This window comes from Cucurbita pepo, chromosome 6 (assembly GCF_057944985.1).
Source record: "Cucurbita pepo subsp. pepo isolate OVF chromosome 6, ASM5794498v1, whole genome shotgun sequence".
In the NCBI taxonomy this organism is placed as follows: Eukaryota; Viridiplantae; Streptophyta; class Magnoliopsida; order Cucurbitales; family Cucurbitaceae; genus Cucurbita; species Cucurbita pepo.
Genome location: NC_141803.1, coordinates 7,518,530 through 7,529,178, shown reverse-complemented (window position 1 = coordinate 7,529,178; position 10,649 = coordinate 7,518,530).

Below are 10,649 nucleotides of genomic sequence, written 5' to 3'. Positions count from 1 at the left end.
GAGTGCGGGTCGAGGTGCGGGTCGGTCGCGGGTTCTGGGCTGGAACGAATTTGGGCTGCGAGTTTTCGGTCTGTGGACTGCGGAGAATTGGGCTACAACAAATCGGGCTGGGCCAAGGGCGATGGATCGGCTGCAGGCGAGTTGGTTTACGGATCCGGGTTGACCCGAAGTCCACGGACTTTGTCTTCTCTACCTGTACCCCCTCTTCCTACCGTAACGCCATTCCGGCGTCCGTCGGATTCCTCGCCGGACACTCGTCGGATTCCTCTCTCTCTCTCTCTCGTATTTTCTCGGTTTTTCCTGGGTATTTTTCCTTTATTTCTTCCTCTCGTCCCCACGTGGCTTCCTTGGTATGGTGGTTCTGCCACAGTATTTTGACAAAACCGATGTTTTTATTACGTAAGGCTTTCACTTCCCGAACTAAGATCTTAATTGGCTTTTCTTGATAACTTAAGTCTTTTTCGATCTCGAGGAGCTTATAGTCTATCACGTGCATAGGGTCGGTAACATACTTCCTCAACATAGACACATGGAATACATCGTGTACGCTCAAGAGTGACGGAGGTAAGGCTAACTTATATGCTATTAAGCCTATTCGTTCTAGGATTTCAAAGGGTCCGATGAAACGGAGGCTTAGTTTACCCTTACGTTCGAACCTTAGAATGCCCTTCATAGGGGACACTTTTAGGAACACCATATTCCCTCATTCGAACTCTAGGTTTCTACGCCTTACATCAGCGTAGCTCTTTTGTCTACTCTGCGTCGTGCGCATCCTTGCTTTAATTTCTGTATGGCATCGTTTGTAACGCGGACTAATTCGGGTTCTATTAGTTCTCGTTCTCCTACTTCGTCGCAGCTCAACGAGGATCTACACCATTTTCCATACAATACTTCAAACGGTGTCATCCCAATTGTTGTTTGGAAGGTGTTGTTGTACGAGAATTCCATTAAATGTAGCTTGGTGTCCCAACTTCCCGTGAAATCCATAACACACGCTCGAAGCATATCTTTTAGAATTTGGTTCAACCGTTCCATTTGGCCATTAGTCTGCGAGTGGAAGACAATGCTAAAGTCGAGGCGGGTACCCAACACTTTTTAGAGTCTGTGCCAAAAGGCCAACGCAAGACCCGGGTCTTGGTATGACACTATTGACACTGGGACTCCATGCAACCTCACGATTTTTTTCACATACAATTGGACCCAATTGTCTATTGTATATGTTGCCTTACCCGATAGAAAGTGTGTCGACTTTTTCAGTCTATCAACAATTACCCAGATTACTGTATAGCCCTTCAGTGTTCTGGGAAAGCCTACTATGAAATTCGTAACAATATTCTCCCACTTCCATTTTGGTATACCTAGAGGTTGTAGTAGTCCGGTTGTTTTCTGCCTAGGGGCTTTTAATTGTTAGCACACTAGACACTTACTACGAACTCTGTAATGTCCTTTTTCATACGTTACCAGAAGTGTTGTTTCAGGTCTTGGTACATCTTTGTACCACCTGAGTGGATTGGTCTTAGAACTCACCACATATGGCAAAAAACTAGTATCGGCATGTCTTCGCCTGACCTAAGTGTGGTCATCTTAGCCTCTAACACATGTATTCTCTTAATCACACAAATTAACTCGGTTCATCTTTGTGACCACATCTCTTATTTAACACAACCCTTTCAATTTTTGGCATTACACTTCATCCTTTACTTAGCCACATTCATATGGCAATCGTAGCACTACTACTTCTCTGGTCTTGTTACAATTCCATTCTTCATATCGCTCATATCTAGCTTGATGTCCTCTTCTCGAGCGGGTGCTGGTCTTGAAAACTCTTGTGTAACTATCCACTTTAAGCATGAGGTGATGGCTCAAGGAATACACGTGTGCTCACTTCTTATAGCACTTCTACGGACATCGCTTGCCTCTCTCGTGCTCACTCCTCTCAAAGCATTTCCATGCAATGGTTCAAGAATTATATGTGTGCTCACGTCTTAGAGCACTTCTACGAGCGTTGCTTACCTCTCTCATGATCATTCCTCTCAGAACACTTCCTCACAAGGTATGGGCCCATAGTAATCTTCCCCCAATGTTATTCTAATTCTAACTCACAACTATCTAGCCAAATCTGGACTCATAATGCATTTGTGAAATCTTCATTTAACCCTCAAGTCATTACTGGACTATTTCATCCAACAGTTATTTTATACATGTTCGACAATGCCTTCAACAAATCTGACTTTGTCTTCTCCTTGACGATATTGAACACCATGTTTCTAGACAACATCAACTAGATCAACCCTAAAGCCTATCGATTCTCGAGTTTCTACTATATTTCTGCACAACATCAACTAGATCAACCCTAGAACATACCAATCCTTGACCTTACACTATATTTTTGGTCAACGCCAACTGGATCAACCCTAGAGCCTACCAATCCTTGAGCTTCCACCACGTTTCTGGAGACTTATCACTTGTTTTCTCGGTGATTCCCTTAAAGTAGGAAACAGTGTCTAATTCGTTAACATAAGTCAAGTATCAATTCATGGCTTCTATTACGTCCCAAACTCAAATGGCTTAAAGCGTTACATGAAAATCTCTAAGTAGATCATCCCCACACCACGAATTTATTCGTGACAAACCAACATTACATATTACTCAATCTAATCTTTACAAAATCATCCGAAAAACAACAATTTCTTCATCATCTCGCGATCTCCATACTCCAACTTTATAATAACGACTACTATTAATTTAAGAGCACACAAAAACATTTAAAAAAAATTATTAAGTAGACATTTTAAACGTGGAAGAATAATTTAAGATGAAATTAATTTTAATAAAAAAAAATAAATGACTAATTATATAATCAATTGTTTGATTGAAAAGGATTGACTTTTCAACGATCCCAAAGTCAAATTGCCTAAATTAAAATATAAATGAGAAACAAAATCAGTTGTAATTAAATAATTTTGCATAAAAAAAAAACATTTTTTTTATTAAGAAAAAAAAAAGGAAGAATTTTCTAGTCAAACCTTTAATTTTTAAAACAATGATAATTTATATGTTTTTATTTTTTAAAATTATAATGTTTTTCAAACTTTGACTTATAAAAAATGAAACATATGTTCTAAGTTGGAAAATATTTTATTGGGTTAAATATTATTTTGGGTTTTCTATTTCAAGTCAATTTTTATGAAAAATTTGTTTATTAATTATAAGTATTATTTTCATGTAAAAATTATATAATAATATATTTTTTCCAAAATGGGTAATAGAGACTAATTTTTTTATTTAAAAAATTAACTATAAACACTTATTATATATATATTTTTGTTAGAGAAATAAATAAATAAATATATATATAAGGAAAAATTGTTAGTACCCCGTAAATATAATATTGTAATGAACAATATTTGGATAGTATAATCAGCATGAAATAATATTGACATATTTGGTAATTCATGTTTTACTCTCGAACACAATTTAGAAATAATGAAAACATTCGATTTTTACTGATTTCTGGTTTGTTACATGGATGAAGGAGAATCTATGATTTTCTAGTTTGTTACTGTGGATGGAGGCCGAGTAGGTAATCCTCATTGTACACATTTATAAATACATGAGGTCGTGACCCATATAAGTCATAGTGTTATTGAACCTAAAAAGGTGAAGCCTCGACATACGTGAGAACAAAAGCGAAGGACAAAAGTAAGTAAATTTGGAGCTATATAGAACTTGGATTAAGGTCAACCAAGTAAGTGGCTTTACTAGTTAGTTAAAAGTTATGTAACATAATCTAAATTTTCTATTTACCCTAAGTTGGTTGCTATGGTATACATATCATGAAGCGAAAATAATTCAATTGAAACTTTATAATAAAATTAACCTTAGTTTTGCGTGCTTCATTTACTAATCCATATGCTACTAAATAAAAATGCACTTAACATATACTAACTTATAGTCTACGAATAATTAAATACGAAACTATCCTAAGCATGTGTCATAGTTTCGTAGTTGCGATGTCATCGTCAGCCATACAGGGGCGTCTTGTCTTTACCTGAAAAATAGAGTAGCATGTGACTTGAGTATTTTAAGAAATATTCAGTAAGCGACCCCTTATCTGGGTTAAATGCAAACACATACAGTTTCATGCATGGAACCTATCATAACAGTCTATTTTCCTAGGACTGCTATCTTAATGATGAATTTGGATCTGTCATTCTTGAACAAAACAAAAGAAAGAAATAAAAAATTGTCCGGGAAGAGAAAGATAAAGCAGAGTATAGCCCGAGAGAAAGAAAATGAAATTTAATCGGCCAAAAATATATGTGAACAAAAAAAACATAAAAGATAAAGCAGAGTACAGCCACATACAAAGAAAATGAAAGATGAGAGTAAGTTTGAGAAAGAAAATAAGTATATGGCATGTTTTGATGTTAGGAGACCTAATGCATTCTACAAGTGCATGGGGATACTTCTCCGTTATAGTTTGTATGGACACAGACCTTTATGATATTTACTTTTGTCATGATATTATGCAGACCCTTTCCCTTTGTAGCATCCGACAACTTGAGCATGTGCTAGCCTGATGAGCCAAGCCCAAGGGTACCTCTACGAGCTCGCCTAGTGAGCCGATCTGCGCATGCGTAGGTCGTGTGTAGGAAAGTACTATACATCCAACCCTAATCATATGGAAAATAAAGCCTAAGACCACATTTATGAAAAGATGGGTCCCACCATGATTGCTTATGTTTGCATTTTTCGACCCGAACAGTTAGGTTTAGGCTACTTATTGAGTATTTTTTAATACTCAATCCATGTGGTGCTTCCTTTTTAGATAAAGGTAAAACATTCCTATACGAATGACAACATTGTTGTGAAAACCAAGGGACCCAAGCTAGGATAGTTCCACTTATGTTTCAATTATAGCCATTAATGGTTCGATCGGAGCTTTTCCATTACTTTGAACATATTGTTGTCTCGTTTTTTTTTGCTTTTTCATTGATGTTTATTTTTTATTTGAATGAATTCTACGAACGTTTAAATCCATGACATCATTTATGAAACGTGTTAAATGAATTTTTATAATTTTACAACAAAGGACGATCTTCCTCGCCTCAAGATATTTGATCGGAAAGCTGATTTAGTTTCCACGAGGAGTTTGAAAAAATATTAAAAAAAATTTCAAAGATTTTTTTAATCGAGGTCGGAATTTTTTTTTGTATAACAGTAATATTTTTTTACCCAATTTCATTTTTATGGATAGTGGTATTTTTTTCAATTTTATAAATTTTCACGTAATTTTTTATTATTATTTATTTTTCTCAAATCAAAATACTCTATTTTGTTAAGTCATAAAAACATTTTATTATTTTTATTTTACAAATATAATATTATCAAGGTTTATTATATTATTATTATTTGCTCATTTAATATATAATTACAATTTTGACCAATAAGAAAAAAGTTACTAATTATGTATAAAGTTATCAACATATAATATATTTTATAATTTTTTGTTTTTAAAATTTATAATTGTGATGTCCCACGTTGGTGGAACAAAATACCCTTCATAAGGGTGTGGAAACCTTCCCTTAGTGGACGTGTTTTAAAGCCTTGAGGGAAAACTCGAAAGGCAAAGCCCAAAGAAGATAATATCTGTTAGCGGTGTATCTAGACCGTTACAAATGGCATCAGAGCCCAGACATCGGACCATGTGGCAGCGAGGAGGTTGTTCCCTAAAGGGGGTAGACACGAGACGATAGACACCAGACCATGTGGCAGTGAGGAGGCTCTTCCTCGAAGGGGGTAGACATGCGGCGATAGACACCGGACCATGTGGCAATGTAGAGGCTCTTCCTCGAAGGGGGGTAGACACGTGGCGATAGACACTGGACCATGTGGCAATAAGGAGGCTCTTCCTTGAAGGGGGTAGACACGCGGCGATAGACACCGGACCATGTGGCAATGGGGGGTAGACGCGAGGCGATAAACACCGGACCATGTGGCAATGAGGAGGCTCTTCCTCAAAGGGGGGTAGACACGAGGCGATAAACACCGGACCATGTGGCAATGAGGAGGCTCTTCCTCGAAAGGGGGTAGACGAGGCGATAAACACCGGACCATGTGGCAGTGAGGAGGCTCTTCCTCGAAGGGGGTAGACATGCGGCGATAGACACCGGACCATGTGGCAATGTAGAGGCTCTTCCTCGAAGGGGGGTAGACACGTGGCGATAGACACTGGACCATGTGGCAATAAGGAGGTTCTTCCTTGAAGGGGGTAGACACGCGGCGATAGACACCGGACCATGTGGCAATGAGGAGGCTCTTCCTCGAAGGGGGGTAGACACGAGGCGATAAACACTGGACCATGTGGCAGTGAGGAGGCTCTTCCTCGAAGGGGGTAGACACGCGACGATAAACACCGGACTATGTGATAGCGAGGAGGCTCTTCCTCGAAAGGAGTAGACACGAGGCGATGTGCCAGTAAGGACGGGATGGATTATGAAAAAAAAAATGCAAAATTAAGAGAAAAAAATGTGTAAATCAAACTAAAAAAGCATTAAAAATCATTTCTGACCAATCTAATGATTATAGAGATGAAAGTTGTAAAAGAATTCAACTTTTTATCTAAGTAATTGAGTTTTACTTTTCACTGTGTGTATATATATAAATAATAAATTAAAATGATCACATAACTCTCTTTTAAATCTACATTACACACTTCTGCCCTAAAAGCTATAACACTAGGATCCCTTGCACTAAGCTTTTAATACCATCATTTTATAATTATTGTTCGTAATTTTTTTTTTTTTTTTTTTTACGTGCCTTCTTGTAGTTTTGGAGGGCACGAGATGTTCGTTAGTTAGATTGAGTTGAGACATTTTTAGACCTAACCCAATTGTTCGAATTTGAGTTTAAAAAAATTTAAATTCAAAAAACGCTCATTAAATAATGAACCCTGCTCAATCCAACCCGAAATATTTTAAGTTGGGTTGGTTCGAGTTGTTTGGATTATTTATTCAATTTTTTTTTTTAATATAAGATAATTGTTAGCCGATAAATGTTACCATTCAATTTCAATATATGTTTAAAAATTGCATTTCAAATAGTTAAAAATTATTTTTTTAAAAAAAGTTTTGAAGAATAAATAAATAAAAATAATTATAAAATTAAATAAATGTATATATAATTGTATGGTAAGCAAAAATTTATATATTAAAATTAACAATAAATTTAAATTGGTTCAGTTCAATATGGAATCACTGGAAAGGGAGTATGATTCGTATTACCTTGTTGATTGAATATCTCAATGCAAGAATACTTGTTTGAGATTCGAATCACTCCACAAGCAAGATCGATCATGTCTAGCTTGAATGATTCTTGTTGATCAAATATCTCAAGGCAAAAACACTTATTTGAGATTCGAATCACTTTATAAGCAAGATTGATCATGTCGAGCTTGAATGATTCTACATGCAACATAAACTACATATAATTGCAAAGAAACTTAGTCATTGGCTAAAGAAAGCACAAATACTTCTTTTACTATATCTTCAAAGTCCACTTATAAATACAACCTACATGACTTTATATAGCTTCAAAATAAAACTCTTGACCTTACAGACATTTCAAAAGGTGGGTAACATTCATATTTTATGACCATAATTGGTCACTCTGTATACTTTATAACTATAATTAGTAACTTAAAAATAAATAAAAAAAATTTAAAATACATAAATAAAATACAATAACTTTAAATTATTCTAAATTGTAATGCACCCAAAATTAATAACAATGAACGGGCATGAATTTAAATATCTTTTAATAATTTTAACAGCATTTTATTCACATCTTCGTTGAAATATAGGTAGGATTGATATCTTTTGGTTCATATCACAATCTATTTTTAATGTAACGCATTAATTATCTCAATTCAAAATTTTTTTTTATTATTTAAATGAACCAAATCAAATACAATTCAAATCTCATATTGGATTAATTAAGTTTTTCTCGTTATCGAATTTTTTGAACTTCCATATTCTCGGGTCGAGATGAATTGATTTAATTATAAAAATTTTAGAGTGTGAATGCAATTAAATCTATTTTTTTTAGAATAATATATAGTAAAATTGATTTTTAGTATATAAAAGAACCACGTTTACGATTTTTTATATTTGCTAATAAAATAAAATCTTATGATTTAACTTTTTTTTCAAAAAAAAAAAAAAAAGATTTAATTGAATTTTAAGATTCAAATTTAAGTGGGGCCCACCAAGACCACTCTACGGTTCAAGACATATCTCTATTCTCTCCCCACGAGGGAATTAAAATAATAATTGGAGTTTACTTTTTTTAATAATAATAATAATAATAATAATAATAATGCTAAATTAATTATAAAAAAAAATTTAAATAATCCTTAAACTTTTAAAATAATCCTAATAGAAAATAAAAAATAAAAATCTTTTTTTAGTTTAAAAGTATTCTTATAATTAAAAAATACTCTTAAATTTTCAAAAAGATTATAAAAATACATTTTTCATGAGATTTATGCTCTAAACCCTTCAAATTTAGTCAACTTTATTACAAATGATTACAATCATAATAATAATAACAGTAAACATAATTATATAAATAAATAAAAACTGTGAAACATAATTAAAAAAAGAAAGATTTCGAAATTGTTAAATAATTTTAAATTGTTTGCATAAAAATAATATTATAACAAACATATATAAATATTCCAAAACTCTAATTATGTAAAGTGTCTAATATTCACATTAAGTCTACTACATGGACTACCGTAAAATTTAGCAAAATAGGGTATAAATTTGAACTTGAAATTGATGTCATAGGCTCACTTGACTTGGATTTCAAAGGGAAAAAATTAAACTTACATTAACGGTGACACTAGCTTAAGTTAATCAGGTAAGTGAACTTACTATCGGCTCGATCGGACGACTTGTTTTATGTATGACGACATGTGCTTAGTGGCCCTTGCACGTGTTATTTATGTTTTACGTTATATGATGATGTGATGATGTTATATGAAGATATAATGACAATGATATGACGATATGACGATATAACGATATAATGATGTGATGACGTTATATGATGATGTGATGATGTTAAGATGTTAAATGGTGATGTGACAATGTTATATGATGACGTAATGATGTTGCATGATGATGTGATTATGTTACATGATGATGATGATGCACGATATGATATGATCACATGATGATGAGGATACGTGATAACATGATGATGTAAAATGCATGATGATTATATGACTTAATATGACAATATTTCATATTAATATGATGTGCATGTATTACATGTCATGATGCATTATGATGACGAGTATTCTAAGACACAAGCCTAATTGATGTTAATGACGATGAATGTATGAAGGCCAACACATGCATGTTATCTAGAGTAATGCGTGTGTCATAAGGATGATTTAAAGATGAAAACTATAGGACTTCATGCATTTTGTGTGTTCATATACATCGAGTTACTTCCCCATTGATGATGATGAGTATGAATGTGTACACTATGATGATGATGATTATCATCATCATCATGCCCACATGACACTCAGGAGTTTGCTGATCTCCGAACGTCCGGCTACAAACAGCTAACCCAACTATAATGGGTCTAGGGGGTGCAAACTGCCTGGGAATTCACACTCGCACGTGTGGGTGTGTAGGAAATTACTACACATCCAATTTTGTCCGGATTGGAGATCACCTCTATGATGGTTTTAACGATAGGTTCCCAAGTATGAGTTGTATGTGTTTACATTCTCTGACTCCAATAGTGGGTCACTTATTGTGTATTTCTCAAAATACTCAAGTCATGTGTTACTCCTATTTCAGGTAAAGGTAAGACAACCCTATACAGTTGACGACGACATCACAAATAAAGACCATGATACATGCATATCTCAAGTCGTGTGGTATTTCATTTTTAGACTTTAGATTAGTATCATGTGTTTTTACTTGTAATGTTTTATTTTGTTTTATTTAATATTTTGTATGTCCTTTTTAAAGACGGTTTGAAACATGTAAGTTAATGATAATGTTTTACGATGATGTTTTCAACATTTATTTTTCGCATTAGAGAATATGTTATGATGACGATAGCGACTTTAGGTTAGCAGAAATCTAGAGTCATTACATTTGATAACTACTTGGTCCCCTATAATACATTTTGAGGCGATTTAGGTATGACAGACCCATATATAATTTCGACAAACGATCATACAAATAGAAAATGTAATATACAACATGAAAGCAAATAAAAGGTTTGACATATCATGGACATGCAGCCATGAGCAACACGTCTTGGACGAGCATGGTCATGACACTGTACACTCAAAATGATTATACAAATGTTAAATAAGTATAAAGAACGCCTACTAAATACAATGAACAAAACATTATGATCGATTGTTGGTGGTTGGTTGAGTGGTTGTTGAACATTTATTGCAACAATAGGTAATTGTTGTAATACCTCATGCTCAGAAATTGGAATCCAAATTTCGGTACCTAATGACTTCGACATTCCTCTATGACATGATTTTGTTACTTACTTCTCGCTTATAAGAGTGAAAATTTGACTCCAACATTCCCCTACGATATGGT